Genomic DNA, 15,764 nt, shown 5'->3' on the forward strand with positions numbered 1-15,764 from the left:
TAAACATGAAGACCATTCAGGCCATGCAGACAATGGAAAGAGGTTGTTCCCAATCACATGAGAGGAATGTAAAAATATTCTCAGTATGACCAGGTCTCCTGTCTCACAGAAGCAGGTCCTTGATGCTCCCCAACTTATACTATAAAAGTGGGACATAATGTTATAGTGGTAGAATCAGGGTCCAGTAAACATTTCACCACATGGTAAAGAAATACATTAAAGATGGTTTTCAAAAACTTAGGAAGAAGGGTATGTGATAGATGAAAAAAGGAGACCAACCAAAGTTGTAAAATGAGATCTTTGGAAAAAGGAAGAATGTTAAAGAGAAGACTGTGGAGAAAGAGGCAGGGAGGTGGCAGAAATAAGAGGGGCTCTTGAGTTATTGAGTGGAAAATAGATGCTTAAAGGGTACAAAAAAGATGTTTGAAGTAGAAATGGAAGGATACAAAGGTCAATGGTATTTTAGGGGACCCCCAAAAAATCCTTCAACAGACCTTAGTTCCACTGAGTGTCTCCAAGACATTCTCAGTCAGTTAACCAGTTTGCTTAAAGGTAGATTTTGTATATGGATGTAGCCAGAGGCCAAGTTGACCATGAAAAATCATTATGTTCTCTTTTCACCAACAAAGGGACCAACCAGTTTCTTCTTAGTAGTGTAAGGGTGATGGGCCATTCCTCATGTGGGTTTGAGACTTCGATTAATCAATTTCCACCAGTGAGGATCAAGTCCTATACAGTATGTCCCTTTGATCCAAGAGATAGATAGATGGAGGGATTAACTCATACAGGCACATTCTAGGATGGACAAACCAAGCAAACTCCAGCCAAGATGGTGGTCCTCCTTTTAGACAGACATTCTATATTGAAGTTAGTGGAAGAAACACTGCCCTATTATGACAAAGGAGGATAGCCCAGCAGTCACTGAACTCTTCCTCCTAGCAGATGAGGCAATGCTGGCTCCCCAAGAATCTGCTGAATAATGGACTAGAGTATGGTTTCGCTTTCAAAGACAACAACAGCATCTGGCCTCTACTCCCACCCTTCCAAAAAAAAAAAAGGAAAAGCTCCCCAGGGCTTCCTGTTTTGCAGTGATGCAACTGGAAGGGAAGAGGTCTTGCCAGGCAGGCCGTGATGCAAACATCTTAGCCAAGAAAGAATCTACACTGGGCTGAAACAACCCAGAAGGGGATTTCCTTCTGACTCGGATAAAAACTGGGACTCCTGCCAGTTTGGAGGAGGTAGAGAGAGGGAGATGGTGAAAGAAACTTGCCTTTCACTTTCTTACAGTCAGTGGATAAACAGAGGCACAGCTAGCTGCCAGGGATAAAATCTATTTCTTCATCCTTTTTGTAGGTTTTCTCTGCCCTTCTCTGCCCATCTCTGTGAACCTCTCTCCCATTATAATTATGCATTTTTAAATGTGAACTTCTCTGATGTTTTGCAGAAGCACTTTCTTATGTGTCATGTTAGACCAGACATGACCTGTCCTCGAATGAGCTAAACATCAAAAAATGTGGAGTATCGTGAATTTTCTCTGTTTCCCAGTAAGCAGTCAAGTTCAGCAGCCAGGACCGCAGGGAGGAATTAATAGACAACTTTCCTGGCAATATCTTCTTGTACAGAGAAATTTATCCCTTTCTCTCTTTATCCCTTTGTCTTGTTTTACTTATTAACATCTGGACTGATCTTTAACAGACATCCCAAGAAACTAACTTTCATTTTTGTTTTGAGCAATAACTCCCTCATCCAGAATAGACTTTTTGCTTGTACTGGGCAGGATGTGATACTACCTCAGCAAGAGAGGTTTTAGGATTAGGACTGGGTCTTGGTTTTAGGTTTAGAGGATTTATGACTATCATGGAGCATGGAGAAAAATTCAACCTTATCCCCTTCAACTTACAGATGAGGACCAGAAGTTGAAGTGACTTGTCTAACTATAAATCAATTGATCAATAATCTTTTGTTAAGTATCCACTATGTACTAGGCACTGTGCTAAATGCTGGGGATACAAAAAGAGGGAAAAGAGAGTTCTCGCCCTTTAAAAGTGTTTATAATCTTGTAGGAGAGACAATATGCAAAATATTTGTACAAATAAACTATAGACAGGATGAATGGGAAATGATCAAGGGAAGAAGGCACTAGGATGAATAGGGATTGGAGAAGGTTTCTTGTTCAAGGTGGGGTTTTAACTAGGAAGCCTCTCTGGTCAGCAGTTGAAGCAGAAGAGGGAGAGCATTATAGGCATGGGGGACAGCTAACTGCAGAAATAGTTATTATTTTACTACTTAATTGCTGCTGAAAGATGGCAAATGCCTCCTACATTTCAACATCAGAAATATCACCGTTCTGTCCTTGCCTCTACCTGCCCAAATAAATATATAATCCTGTAGCAGACTTAGAGGAAAGGAATTCTATTCTGGTCAAAAGTCCATGAAATTAGCCTCACTGTACCCAGTGTCTTTTACCCCAATTAGCCTTGTGAGGAGGGAAAATCTCTGGTCAAAGTCAGAACCCAGCAGTAGGTTTTAGATCTTCTCAGTCCCACCAACACGCTTGCTTCTTGGAAAACAATAAGAGTAACAACAAAACAAACTGGAAGTCCTCATCCTCCTCAGTAGCATCATGAAGAAAGAGAAGCATATGATTTTTACTTAATGTAGATTTCTTATTAGTATGTTTAAACTTGATCCCTTGGATTCCTGTTCCTTTTTCCTTTGAATTTCATCTGTTTTGTTCTTTCTCTTATTGGACATGAGATGTAGGAAGAATTTGGAGGTTAGTTAATCCAATCAGGGCAAGAGATGAAGCCAAAATTTCAGATGTGTTAACAACAGTCATGTAAAATGTTACCTGTTTAGACCCTAGAAAGTGTTCTGTACTTGAATAGACCCATCTTTTCTAATCCGATAGGGAAGGAGATGAATAGCATTTTTTTTATAATGTGTTCTTTGGAATTGTCTTGATATCATTATCTTGATCAGAATACCTAAGTCCTTGACATTGATCCTTGTTACAGTATTGATATTGCTGTGTAGAATGTTCTCCTGATTCTGCTTACTTCACTTTGCATCAGTCTGCATATGATTTTCTAGGTTTTTATGAAATCATCCTGCTCATCATTTCTCATAGTACAGTAGTATTGTATCACAATCATAAACTACATTCAAGCATTCTCCAGTTGATGGGCACCTGCTTAGTCTTCAATTCTTTGCCACCACAAAAAAGAACTACTATATATTTCTGTATAAAGAGATGCCTTTTCTTTTCCTGTTATAGACCTAGTCGCAATATTTCTGTGTCAAATGGTATGCACAGTACTTCCAAATTGTTCTCCAGCATGATTGGATCAACTTACAACTTTTCACCAACAATACACTAATGTTCCTATTTTTCCACATCCCCTCCAGCATGTTTCATTTTCCATTTTTGTTATGTTAACCAATCTGATAGATCAGAGTTGTTTTAATTTTAATTTTCCTAATCAATACTGATTTAGAGAATTTTATGACATGAGTATTGATAGCTTTGATTTCTTCTTCTAAGAACTGCTTGGTCATATTCTTTGAATATTTATCAGTTGGGGGAATGGCTTCTATTTTTATAAATTTGGTTGAGTTCCCTGTATGTTTGAGAAATGAGTTCTTTATCAGAGAAATTTACTATAAATTCCCTCCACCCCCCCCCCCCCCCAGTCTCCTATTTTCTTTCTAATTTTGGCTTCATTAGTTTTGTTTGTGGAAAAACTTTTAAATTTCAGATAATCAAAATCATCCATTTTTATGATCCCATCTATTTTATATTTGGTTATTAACTCTTGCCTTACACACAGATCTGACAGGTAAATTTTTTCCATGCTACCCCAGTTTAGTTGCGATATCACTCTTTATGCCTAAATCATTTATTCTTTTTGACTTTATTTTAATATATGGTGAGATGTTGGTCTATGCTTACTTTCTTCCAAACTGTTTTCTAGTTTTCCCAGGGATTTTTGTCAAACAATAAATTCTTGCCCTTAAAGCATGGATCTTTGGGTTTCTCAAACACCAGTTTATCATGGTCATTTACAGATACTAGGTACAGTGTTTTATATACCTAATGTATTCAACTGTGTATTGTTTACTGAATCTATTCTAATCTGATCTTCCACTGTAATTTTAGTCAGTAGAAGATTATTTTTGTGATTACCACTTTGTAATATAGTTTAAAATCTTGTATTACGAGGCCTCTTTCCTTTACATCTTTTTATTGAATACTTTGATTTTCTTGAACTTTTGTTCTTCCAGATGGATTTTGTTATTATTTTTTCTAACACCAGAAAATAATTCTTTGGTAGTCTGATTGGTATGGCACTGAATAAGTAAATTAATTTAGGTAGAATAATAATTTTTTTACATTGGTTTGGCCTGCTAATGAGCAATTAATATTTCTTTAGTTGTTTAGATCCATTTTTATTTGTGTGAGAAATACTTTTAAAAATTGTATCTATATAGGCCCTGAGTTTGTTTTGGCAAGTAGGTACCTAAGTATTTTTTATTGTCTATGGTTATTTTAAATGACCTTTCTCTTTCTATCTCTTCTAGCTGGATTTTGTTGATAGAAATGCTGATGACTTACTTCTGTGGGTTTATTTTATGTCCTGCAATTTTGCAAAAGTTAATTGTTTCAACTATTTTTTTTTGCTGATTTTCTAGGGTTTTCTAAGTACATCATCACATTATCTGCAAAGAGTGCTTGTTTTGTTTCCTCATTGTCTATTTTATATTCCTTTAATATTTTTCTTTTTTTATTGCTGTAATTAGCACTTCTAGTACAATGTTGAATAATAATGGAGATGATGGAAATCCTTACTTCAACTCTGATCTTATTGGGAAAGCTGGTTTATTTCTATTACTGATAATGCTTACTCTTGGGTTTTAGATGGATACTACTTATCTTTTTAAAAAAAGCTCCATTGATTTTTTACTTTCTGGTGTATTTAATAGGAATAAGTGTTGTATTTTGTTGAAAGCCTTTTCTACATATATTGATATTTTTATATGATTTTTGTTATTTATATGGCAAATTGTGGTGATAATTTCCCTAATAGTAAATTAGGTCTACAATCCTTGTATAAATTCCACCTGATCTCTAAGGGCATTCATCCTTCTTTACTTTTTTAAACAAAAATTTCTTTAATTTTGGGATTAATCATGCCTTAAATTTTTGGTAGAATTCCCTTGTAAGTTCTTCTGGTCCTGGGGATTTGTTTTTTTAGGGACCTCATTTGTAGTTTGTTCAATTTTTTATTCTAAGTCAAGGTTTTTTAAAGTATCCTATTTCTTTTCTGTTAATCTGAGCAGTTTATATTTTTGGAAATTCATCAATTTCACTTAGATTGTAAGTTTTACTGACATATAATTGGACAAATAACTCCTAATAATTGTTTAATTTTATCTTCATTAGTGGTATGTTCACCCTTTTCATTTTGATACTGATAATTTGGTTTTCTTTATTTTTCCCCATCAAATTAACCAGTTTATCTATATTATTGTTTCCCCCCATAAAACTAGCTCCTAATTTTATTTACTAGCTCTTTTTTCACTTTCAATTTTATTAATCTCACTTTTGATTTTCAGGATTTTTATTTTGGTGTTTAATTAAGGATTTTTAATTTGTTCCTTTTCTAGTTTTTTTTTTTACTTGGATGCCCAATTCATTGATTTTCTCTTTTTGCCTTTTGTTGATGTACATGTTTAGAGATATTTCCCCCCTATGTATTGCTTTCAATGCATCCCATAAATGTTGTAATGTTGTTTCATTGTTGTCATTTTCTTTAATGAAATTATTAATTGAAACAATATGATTTGTTCTTTGACATACTCATTCTTTAGGATTAGGTTATTTAGTTTTTAATTAATTTTTTATCCATGTTTCCATGGCCCTATATTGAATATATATTAGTGCATTATGATCTAGAAAGGATAGAGTTAATATTTCTGTTTTTCTGCATTTGATTGTGAGGTTTTTATGCTCTAATACATGGTCAATTTTTGTAAAGGTGCCATGTGTAGCTCAGAAAAAGGTATACTCCTTTCTATTCCCATTCCTTTTTCTCCAGAGGTCTATCATATATACTTTTTCTAAAATTCTATTCATCTCCTTACTTTATTCTAATTTATTTTGTGGTTAAGTTTCTCTAGCTTTGAGAGGGAAAAGTTGAGGTCTTCCACTAATATAGTTTTACTATACATTTCCTCTTGCAATTAATTCATTTAACTTTATCTTTAAGAATTTGGATGCTATGCTATTTAGTGCTTATGTGTTTAGTATTAATATTACTTCATTGTCTGTGGTCTTTATCTTTTAGCAAGATGCAGTTTCCCAGCTTATCTCTTTTAGTTATATCTATTCTTGCTTTTGCTTTGTCTGAGATCCTAATTGCTATCCCTGCCCTCCCCACCTTCTTTCATATTTCAGCTGAGGCATAATAAAGTCTACTCTATCTTCTTACTTTAATAAACATTTAACTGAAAGGTTAGGTCATCAGTGGAAAATAAGGTAGGACCAGAGTGTAGAGACCCTGAAGAAGTGTAGATGATTTCAACTTATTTTTCTTGCTCCTTATGTAGGTTAAATTTCTTTCCTTTTTTAATCTGAGTGAATTTTCTTTTATGGTCTCAGATTCTTCTCATCTTCTGGAAGATCCAGAGAGCTACCTCTTGCTAAAACAATGTCTCTTTCTGTCTCTGTCTCTCAGTCTCTGTCTCTGGCTCTCTCTCCTGGAAGATCTTATGTACCTGCTTTCCCATTTATCATCACAAATTATGCTGGCTGGGTCCACAACAAATTTATGGTACTTAATCTTAACTGGGTCATCACTGTGGCAAAGTCATCCCTTTATACTTCCCTTTCCCACTCACTACAAGGGCTTTTCCAAACTTTTTCATCCTTCCTCATATCTCCCACAGCTTCCCTTTCCCCCACCTCCAACTCTCAGCTGAGAATTTTGGCTAGTATTTCATTGAAAAAAAAATTGGAAAAAAGAGAGCTTCCTCTTCTCCCTTTTCCCTTTTCTTACATCACTTAGATGCTTCTACCACTATCTCTCTTTTTAATTCTTTGGTATGACTTCTGACATCATTACTTAGCTGAAACTTCTCTTTCTAAATCTCCTAATGATTTTTTAATTGCCAAAAAATGGTCTTTATCGATCTTTATACTTCTTAACTTCTCTGCAGCCTTTGACACTGTCACCCTCTTTTCCTTGATAATCTCCTTTTCTCTAGATTTTCATGACTTTGCTATCTGATGGTTATCTTCGCACTTGTCCAACCATTCCTTCTCAGTCTCCTTTACTGGATCTTCATCCATGTCATGCTTGCTAATGGTAAGAGTCTGTTCAGGGTCTGTTCTGGGTTTTCTTCTCTTCTCCCTCCATACTATTTTACTTGGTGATTCTATGGTTTCAGTTATCATCTCTGTGCAAGTGACTCTCAGATCTACTTGTCTATCCCCAATCTCTCCTGATTTCCAGTCTCACATCTCTAATACTTTATTGCACATCTTGAACTGGATATCCTGTAGACATATTAAATTCAATACATCAAAAACTACTCATTTTCTACCTCTTTCCTACCCCAAGTGTTCCCCATTTGGTAATTTTCCTATTACTATTTAAGGTATACATCATCTTCCCAGTCATCCAGGTTCACAAATTAGGGGTCATTCTCATCTCTGTACTCTCTCATCTCCTACCCCATATCCAATCATTTATCAACTCTTGCTATTTCTGCCTTTCTAACATATCTCATGTACACACCTTTCTATTCTCTGACACTGCTACCACCCTAGTGCAGGCTTTCATCACCTCATAACTGGATGAGAGAGACAGAGAATGAGAGAGAGAGAGAGAGAGAGAGAGAGAGAGAGAGAGAGAGAGAGAGAGAGAGAGAGAGAGAGAGGAAAAGAGAAGTCAGTCCCCCACATTATTACACCAGAGAGTTATCATGTATTGAGGTATATGAAATAGTGGGAGTGAGTATCAAAGCCACACCTCCATTTATCATAAAAAATACCTTCTGTGACAACTTGTTTCTCCAGTGATGCAATTCATCTGAAGTCAAGTTTCTTTGGTAGAAAAGATTTGAGAAATATTTTTCCTTTTATTTTGTGGCTGGTATACTTAATCTAATGATTTTTTGATCTCTCACAAAAAAGACAAAAGGAAACATTAAGATTTTAGCAGAAGGTATGCAATTCAGCATCAAGAAGGCACAAGCTGAAAATGATGATAGGATTCAAAGCAGGAAGGGACATTGGGAATAATTTAATCCATCCCTTTTCCGATTTTACAGATGAGGGAACTGATACTCAGAGAGATGAATTTTAATTCAATTCAATTTAACCTAAATTTATCAAACAACTACTATCCAATAACTAGGCCTCATGAAGACACTGAGGTTATGAAGACAAAATCAAAGCAAGCCTATCCTCAAGGAGCTTACATTCTATAGTAGGGAATGTGGTGGAGGGATAGAAACAACACACACAATTAAGAACAAAATATGTACAAAGTAAGTAAAAACAATTTGTGGGTGGGGGAGCATACTCAAAATTAAGGAGGATCAGATGGAGTATCAGATAAAATTTGGTACCTGAAGCTGTACCATTCTGAAGGAATCTAGAGAATCTATGAAGCCAAGGTGAGGAAGGAAAAGTGTTCCAGGTATGAAATAAAAGTGTGAAAAAGTACTAAGGTAGAAAATGGAACATTAAACATAAGGCACAATACATAGGCCATTTAGGCTCTACCAGAGGTGCCTTTTCTTGGGTGATTGTCACCCTGGTTAGATAAATTGTCTACCACTGATTCATTCACTGATACATGGTCAGTGGAAGTCAAGAAGATAGAAATTTCCTCTTAGGAGTTGGCTTAACCTAAAATCCTCTGAACAAAAGCTGTTCTACTACTAGAAGGGTTCATTGTTTGATTGGTCCGTTGGCTCCCCCATTAACTAACTGCTGTGTTTATACACAGGTGCAAAAGTGGGTTGGATTCTTTCAGACCACTATGCTTTCAGTGCAGCAGCATTTGCTTTTATCCAATGGCTAGAAGTCCAATGGAGTTTATTAAAGACATTCACAAATTCCTTAACATCTACTTCTACCTTTGATTGACTGAACTGAATGTTGCAATCTGGACCATTTGTGATTTCATTAATTTGTAAATTCATTAGTTAATTTCATTAATTCTTTAAATGTAATACAAAAGGAATGAGAAGAAGGAAAGACTTAGGTCAGATAGGATAGGTGTTTTCAGATATTTGAAGCTGAGTCCCCATTAAACTGTGAGCTCCTTGAAAGTATCCCCAGTGCCATAATTCAATGCTTGGCACATAGTAGGTGCTTCATAAATGCCTTTTGGTTTGACAATCATATGGGAAAGGGATTTAGATTGTTCTTCTTGGCCCCCAGAGGGTAGAACTAGAAGTGATGTAAAGAAACAGATGTAAGTGAAAATTTCCTAATAGTTAGAACCAGACCCTGAGTGGAATGGATTGCCTAGGAAGAGAGTGAGCTTCCTATGACTAACTAGCTGTCTTCCCATGAAGGCCAGATGGTTGGCTTTCAGGGTATTGTAAAGAGGATTTCTTTTTCTTAGGTCCAGGCTTATTTCCATACCACTTCCCACCACGCACCTAGATTCCAGTCAAATTTCACTACTCATTGTTCCCAATAGACAACATTTCAAGCCTTTTTGCTCATCTGTTTACTGGAATTCCCTTCCTTTCCTTCTCCCTTCTATCACCAGGTGTTGAACTAGGTAGTCTCTGAGGTCCCAGTGAACTTAAACATTTGATGAGTCTCCAAAGATATGAGATGCTCAGTTATTAGCTTATCTTTATGGGTTCGTGGGTCCACTTAATTCATTCATATATTTAAATGAAATTAACTTATTCTTTAATTGTATAGTAAAAGAAGTCCTACAATGAGAGTCAGAAGTGAAATTTTATTTCCTTCTAAACCAGCCTACTGCTTGTCCATGATAAATAGTGCTTTCTTACGTCACTGTTGAAACACTTCCCATTTCCGTGAGCATTTACAAATTAGCAGAGGATGATTGACTAGCTTGCTTGCATTCTACCCTCTCCCTCTTTCCCCTTCATCTTCACCAAACCTCCACCCCCAAGAACCACAGAAGAAACACCAGAGGATTCCAGTAACAGATAAATGACAGCAGCCCCTTCTTAGGCTCATGCCTTCTGAAAGTTCCTCTTATTGGGTTGGGTCTCTGCTCCAGGGCATTTTCCACTCCAAACTTTGCTTTTATGTGTGTAAAGGAGGGAGGGTAGGAGAAAGAAAATGAAAAGGGAGGATTCTTGTCAGAACATGGAAAACTAAATCTTAAATATAAACCAAGTTCAGACATTCACACTCCCTTGCAGATAAGACACAAGTGAGATCAAGCACAGGAACTGTTGACATCAACCAACATGTTTTCTTGTTCTCTGCCTCTCCTCACCTCTTTTTTTTTTTTTTGCAACTCTTATTAATCTCTTACTTGTGGGAGTGACTCTGGAATATTCTACCCTGAAACATCTTATAGCATTTTGTCTGTATGAGCATGGAACACATTCTGTCAAGGAAATTCCAAGTCTCTGCCTTTTGCTTATATGTTCCTCACTGCCCCCCCAAAATTAAAAAATGTGAGAGATAGTGTTGATTGGGGTCGAGGTCTCCTGTTCTTCAACAATTTTCCAGTCTGGTAAAATAAATGATTAATTGATTAATCACTGGATGAGGACTTAGAGGTTATTTAATCTGATTCCTCCATATTACAGATGAAGAAACTGTGGCTCAGAGAAGAGAAGTAACTAACAGACCCTAGATTGGTGTCTAGGTTCTCAAACTCCCTGACTATGCTTCCACCTGCTAAGTCATGTTTAGAAATCCCTATTTCTTCCCTCTTCCCCAAATTCAGTCAACCATGAACACTATTGATCTAGGCCCAAGATATTCCTTGCTTTCTCTCTCCCTCTTCCCCTCCCACTGCTACTACTTTTATTCAGGACCTTATGGATCTCTCAGCTGGGCTATTTTCATAGCATCTTAATTGCTCTCCTAGACCCAAATCTTTCCCCTTTCCAATCTTCCCTTCACATAGCTGCCAAGTTAATTTTCTTCCCACAAAGATCTAACCAAATTACCCTTTTGCTCTAAATCCCTGAGTGATTCTCCATAGCTAATCAATGAATAAGCACTTATCAAGCACCTGTGTGTCAAGCACTGTGCTAAATCCTAACCTATAGATGAAAATATGGATTTCTCAATCTGACTTTTGAGCTCTTTTCCAGTCTGACTCCAGCTTATATTTTTAGACACACTTCCTCTTGAATGAATGGATCATAGATTTAGACTGAGAGCTGAAAGAGACCTCAGAGGTCACATCTTAATTCTTTTTTTATAGATAAGTAATCTGAAGTAAAGGAAATTCATGATGCTCAACATCACAGGCAAGGCAGACCCTTGGTATAAGAATTGACAGCATAAGGAAAAGTTAAATAATGCCCAGTAGAAGATTTTTATTCTTCAACCATAAAAAGTCCAAATGAAATCGATGGAGGTAGAAATGTATTCAGTGAGAAGGATGACCTTAGAGCTGCATAGGACCTTAGATACTTTAACCGTTTCAGAACAAAATCAAAACAGGGCTGTGAAATAACTTGTCCAAGGTCATGCAGGTGATTAGTAACGAAGCCAGAAACCAAACCCACATCTTTTGCCTTCCATATTAGGACTTATTTTGCTGTACAATTAGAGGGTAAGTTAAATCTAATTCAACTATATGAATGAATGAATACAGAAGTATTTATGATGCTCTTATTATGTACTAGGTCCTGGGGATACTAATCAAAAAGTGAGACAAACTCAGCACTCAAGGGATTTATATTCTAATAGGGGAAAATAACATAAATAGAGAAATAGTGGTCAAAGAAAATAGTTTTTGTGTGGAGTGGGAATGGGTCACAGAGATTGTGAATGTATCCATAGATGAACCACTTGCTATCCCCTTTCCAGTAGCACTAATCTTATTTATTTTATTACTGATCATAGAGTAAGAGATTGAAAGGAGGTAGGGACACATACATGTTGCAAGGCAGATGGCAAGATGGCCAGGTAGATCCTGGATACTTGATGGCTGGGCTGGATCTGGTGCGACCAATGGTCTCCTGCTGCCTAGATCAAGTGGAGTAAGTGAATTAGCCCTACAATCAGGCCTGTTCATACCCAGGATCAAGTTCCAAATCTGAATGGGAGAGAGGCAGTGGTTTTCAGAGCTTCTGTCCTGAGGGTGACTGCTCCAGTAGAGAAAAGAAAGGTTGGATGGGAAGGAGAGAGAAAGGACGAAGCTTTTATAGGACTACTCAATGCCAAGTGCTGTGTTAAGTGCTTTACAAATATCATCTCAGGGATTCTCACAACCATCCTGGGAAGGAGGTGCTATGGCAAGAATTAGGATGAGATAGGTAGCCTAGGTAGGCCCTGGTTTCCTGGTGAATGGTTAGATAGAACGTGAATAGTAAAGCATCCAACCCAGAAATAAATAAATCAATTCCAAAATACAACAGATTAGAGAAAGTAAAAGATGTATAAAAACTACAGAAGTGTCTGGAACAAACTTAATAACCCAATCCAATCTAATCTAGTAAGCATGTGTTGAGCACCTACTATTTGCCAGGTACTGAATTAATCAATGGGGATTCAATTAGTGAAAAAAAAACAAAGATAGATAGTCCCTGCCCTCAAAGAGCTAACAATATAACTGGGGAAGACAACACACAAAAGGAAGCAGGAAAGAGGGGCAGATGGGAAATCAACATGGTGGCATTTTGTTCCATGGAGCTCAAACCAGGTAGGGCAACAGGTATAAATTCTGTTGAAGTCTTAGCTGATTTAAACCCAGTCATGCATGGGTCTTTGTCTGTCCTAGGATTCCAGTAAGAGGTGATGACAAGGGTAATAGGGACAGAAGTCTAGCACTATGGGGAACAGCTTCCACAAATGCTGAATATGGTTCAAAAAAAAATGGAAAGGGGAGGGAGAACTGTGATTCCTGTCTGACAAAGAAATAATAAAAGCAGAAGGGCCAGTAAAAGAAGGAAGGACATTGCGCTTCTGTCTCCTAAGGAGGAAGAGTAAACACTACAGGGCTTCAGATTTTTATAAAAAATACTTTCCTTACTGGAACCCTGTGAGGTGGGTAATATGTTTATTATTAGCCCCATTTTACAGACTGGGAACTGGAACTCTGACTTGGTCAAGATCACACAGGTTGGTATTGGTCGAGATATTAGGAACTTAGGATTATGGATCCAGAACTGGAAGTGACCTCTGAGGCATCTAGTCCAAACCCCTCATTTTATAGTTGAGAAAATGGATTCAGAGAGGTTGCCAGTCAGTCAGTCAGTCAATAAGCAGTCAATAAGTGCCAGCTGTGTGCCCTACACTGTGCTGAACATCAGGGATACACAGAAAGGCAAAAGACAGTCCTTGCTCTTGGGGAGTTCACAGTCTAATGATAAAGACAACATGCAAATAATTATGTACAAACAAGCTGTATACAGAATAATTAGGAAATGATTAGCAGAAGGAAGCTGTTAGAATTAAAAGAGATTGGAAAAAAGGCTTTTTGTAGAGGATGAGATTTTTAGCTGAGATTTGAAGGAAATCAGGGTTGCCAGAAGTCAGAGATGAAGAGAGAGTGGGGGTCGGGGTGGCGGGAGGAGAGAGGAGTAAAAATGTTAGGAGCCAAGAGATGCAGTGTCTTGTTTGTAGAACAGCCAAGGGGCTGGGGTTATGACGGAGGTGGGGGGAAGGTATAAGAAGACTGCAAAGGTAGTAGGATAGAGGTTATGAAGGGCTTTTGAATGTCAAATAGAAGTGATTTGCCTAAGGTCACTAGCTAGTATGTAGTCAACTTTCAAAGACAGGTCCTCTGGCTCCAAACCCATACCTCTTTTCGCTATGCCTCTGCATCTCAGCTGCCTCCATCAATGCTCCTGTGTAGCAGAGGCAAACTTTAATGCTAGCTTTCTGAAGGTGATTGACTCTAAAGTCAATACTCTTTCCAAGACATTAGAAGAGGTACAACAGAAAAATAACTTTTTGCAAACTCTAAATGAGTGATTACAATTTATCTTTAGGTATTTCTCAATGGCTCTGGAGAGAGTAGCTGTGTTGATTTTATTTTATCCTTTAAAAAAAAAAGAATTGACTTTTGGCTGAAAAATGGTGACCCTCTAGTCACATGTCACCCAAAAGCCTCTAGCTTCTGTTTTTTTCCCTGAATTCCCAAACATTTAGCAATATTTTTCAGATTCCCCTGTTACTCATAAGACAGCTTCCTCCCCAAGTAATTTTTTTTTTTCCCAAAACTTGCTGACAAATACCATAAATAACCAATAGGCATTTCCAGGATAGCCATCCAGTTGAGAAGCTAAGCAAGGAACAGTGAAATAGCAAAATTGAGGAGCTAGAGAGAGAAGGAGGTGGAAGCAAATGTTTTGGATGGTTTATAAACTGGATAATCAGTACTTAAAGATGAGGGTGGGCTAGTGGAGAAAAAGGCACTTGCTGATTTAACATCCCCTGCTGCTAGAGTTTGACAGAGGAATGTACTTAAAGAAATTTCTCAACCAGTTTTTGGACAATAAAATTCGTGTGTGCCTGAATGCTCCATTTTGTTTTTTTTTTTTTGAATGTACATTTTATTTATTTATTTATTTTTTGTTTAACTTTTAACATTTATTTTCACACATTTTTGGGTTACAAATTTTCTCCCCTTTTACCCCCTCCCCCCCCAGACCCAAGCTTTCTAATTGCCCCTGTGACCTATCTGCTCTCTCCTCTATCCTCCCTCCCTGCTCTTGTCTCCGTCTTCTCTTTTGTCCTGTAGGGCCAGATAGCTTTCTTGACCCCTTAACCTGTATTTCTTATTTCCCAGTGGTAAGAACATTACATTTGATCCTAACACTTTGAGTTCCACCTTCTTTAGCTCCCTCCCTCTCCACCCCTTCCCCTTGGAAGACAGGCAATTCAATATAGGCCATATCTGTTTAGTTTTGCAAATGATTTCCATACTAGTTGTGTTGTATAGGACTAACTATATTTCCCTCCATCCTATCCTGTCCCCCATTACTTCTATTTTCTTATGGTCCTTTCCCTCCCCATGAGTGTCGACCTCGTATTGCATTCTCCTCCCCATGCCCTCCCCTCTATCCTCCCCCCGACCCTGCTTGTGCCCCTGTCCCCCACTCTCCTGTATTATGAGATAGGTTTTCCTATCAAAATGAGTGTGCATTATATTCTTTCCTTTAGTGGAATGTGATGAGAGTAGACCTCATGTTTTTCTCTTGCCTCCCCTCTTTATCCAACCACTAATAAGTCTTTTGCTTGCCTCTTTTATGAGAGATAATTTGCCCCATATAACTTCTGCCTTTCTCCTTCCAATATTTCTCTCTCACTGCTTGATTTCATTTTTTTTTTTAAGATATGATCCCATCCTCTTCAATTCACTCTGTGCACTCTGTCTCTATGTATGTGTGCGTGTGTGCATGTGTGTGTGTGTGTGCTCCCACCCAGTACCCCGATACTGAAATGTTTCAAGAGTTACAAATATTGTCTTTCCATGTAGGAATGTAAACAGTTCAACTTTAGTAAGTCCCTTATGACTTCTCTTTGCTGTTCACTTTTTCATGGTTCTCTTCATTCTTGTGTTAGAAAG

The sequence above is a fragment of the Notamacropus eugenii genome, chromosome 2 (genome assembly GCF_028372415.1).
Source record: "Notamacropus eugenii isolate mMacEug1 chromosome 2, mMacEug1.pri_v2, whole genome shotgun sequence".
Classification (NCBI taxonomy): Eukaryota; Metazoa; Chordata; class Mammalia; order Diprotodontia; family Macropodidae; genus Notamacropus; species Notamacropus eugenii.